We start from the raw sequence: 2,426 nt of genomic DNA on the forward strand, positions 1-2,426 counted from the left end.
GGGGGGGGGGGGGGGGGGGGGGGGGGGGGGGGGGGGGGGGCGTGCTCAGATCCGGGATCCTGCTGGCAGTGGGCGAGGTTATGTAAGATCTTATGAAGCACTCAGGACTGGCGTTGGAGCCTGCAGGAGTGCGGAAGAGAGCCTCACAGGCTATTGATCACTCAGCCTCTGCTCACAGTCCCCCACCCCCCGCCCTCAAAGGCCTCCCACCCGCTGTGCAAAGAATGCTACGCCCCGCCCTAGCCTGCGCTGCAGGTCTCCAGGACCCACCAAGCCTGCTCCGGGAGCCCTAGCAGCTAAACTGGTGGGGGTTACGGGAGGGGCGTTTCTACCACCTTCTGACACAGCGTTCTGATGCGCAAGTTGCTCACAGCCCCCAGCGCCCTCCCGTGGTACCCATGAGCAGTCCCTCGGTGGAGCGGACTGGACTGCAGAACTGGGCGGGGACTGGAAGGGGAATAATTCAGAGCAGGGCAGCAGAGGCTCCAATGTACGGTTGCCCTTTAGATATTCTTATTCTGTAGGACACAATAGCTGTCTAAAGATGGAGTCTAACTCACTCCCTGTCCCTCCCGTCCTTCCTCCTTCCCTCCTCCTTCTCTCCTTCCTCTTCTCTCTTCTATCTACCTTGTTCCTTTTCTGAGATACTCTTTCCATTTAGGCCATGCTAGCTTTGAACTCCTAGCAATTCCCTTGTCTCAGTTCATCAAGTGCTGAGTTTATTACAGTGGTGCCGCCACACCTGGCTACTGTTTCATGCTGACGAACTCTTACACAGATGGCATTCCGCAGTGCAAGGTGATGCTCACCACCACAGCTTGGCGTTGGGGCGGCTCAGTCAGAACAGGTTTTCTACCCCCGAGATTTCCATTACAGTCTGCTCCGCCCTGTCTGCATTGGGCACTGCTCAGGGTGACTGGACTGGCATCCCCTGCGGTTATCCCTGAGTCATCCCAGGGTGGCTATGAGCAAGGACCCACTCTCCTCAATATTCTAATATGATTCTGGTGTTACAAAGGCAGTTCTTAACCGACGGTGTTAGAATGGAGGCACAGAGCGGAGCTCGGAGTTTGAGTTTAGACACCAGTTACTACTAGTCTGTGATCTTGAAGTATTTTTTGTGTGTCTTAGCTCCTCGCCTACGACCTAGAAATAACAGAGTCCTCAAGCGGCTCTTGCGCTTTTTCTTTTTATAATTTATTTTTATTATATGCGTTGCTGTTTTGCCTGTGTGTGTGTCTGTGTGAGGGTGTCAGATCTTGTAGTTATAGATGGTTGTGAGTGCCGTGTGGGTGCTGGGAATTGAGCCCAGGTCCTCTGGAAGAGCAGTCAGGGCTCTTGGTCACTGAGCCAACTCTCCAGCATCGCCTTGTGGTTTTCTTTAAGACAGGGCCTCAGTAGCCCCTGCTGGCCTTGAACTCACGCACAGCCAAGGATGACCTTGAGCTGACCCTCCAGCTCCAGCTCCTGAGAGTGGGATTAGAGGCTCCTGCCACTACACCCAGTTTTTGTCGAACTGGAGATTAAACCCAGGGCTCAACCCATGCCATGAAAGCACTCCACCAGCCAAGTCATGGCTGCCACCTTTGTTGTCCTGTGCAGTGTGGAACTGAAAACAGAGTACCCCAAGCCGGGACACCAGCTGTAGACTCAGGCCTGCACGCTCAGTGTTTGGAGGACGGGGGGTAAATCATTTCCTTCCCCCGTGCCCTGATTTTTCATCTATAAAACTTATTTCTGAAATCCTGGCACTTGAGAGGTTAGGGCAGGAGTACTGCTATGAGTTCAAACACAACCTGGGGATACATAGTGAGCTCCAGACCAGCCTGGGCTAGAGTGAGACTTTCTCTTATGCAAAAACAAAAAGTTAGATTATAAAGTAAATTGTGGACAATTCACCACTATTTATGAGATTAAATGAGCTATGTCTATCATGCTTAGACACAGTAAAGACTCAATAAATGTTAGTCTTTTTTTTTTGAGACAAGGTCTCATGTAGCCCAGGCTAGCCTCTGATATGCTATGTAGCTGAGGCTAGCCTTGAGCTCCTGCTCTTCTGCCTGCACTTCCCAAGCGCTGGGCTTACAGTGGGTGCATTAAGCCAAGCACCAATGAGTCTTTTAAACCTTTGCTGGTGTTTGTTCTTTTTAACATCCTGCAGTTTAGAAGGCCAGTCGATTTCACCCTGAGTGTTAGCCTCCTCGGTAAACAGTCTTCACCTGCTCGTTTTTCTTTTGACATTTGTCTCTTGTGAACTATATGTGACCCTGCCACCACCTTGGAAGGCGGGTGTCCTCGCCCCCGATGGACGAAGATACACAGGCCCAGAGTAGTTTGCCGATGTGGCCAGATCTGGACGCACACAGCTCCTTCCTCCAAGGCCTGAGTGCTGTCTGTTTACCATAGCACAGCTTCCTTTAGAAAAC

This window comes from Psammomys obesus, unplaced genomic scaffold (assembly GCF_907164565.1).
Source record: "Psammomys obesus unplaced genomic scaffold, mPsaObe1.curated_primary_1811, whole genome shotgun sequence".
Classification (NCBI taxonomy): domain Eukaryota; kingdom Metazoa; phylum Chordata; class Mammalia; order Rodentia; family Muridae; genus Psammomys; species Psammomys obesus.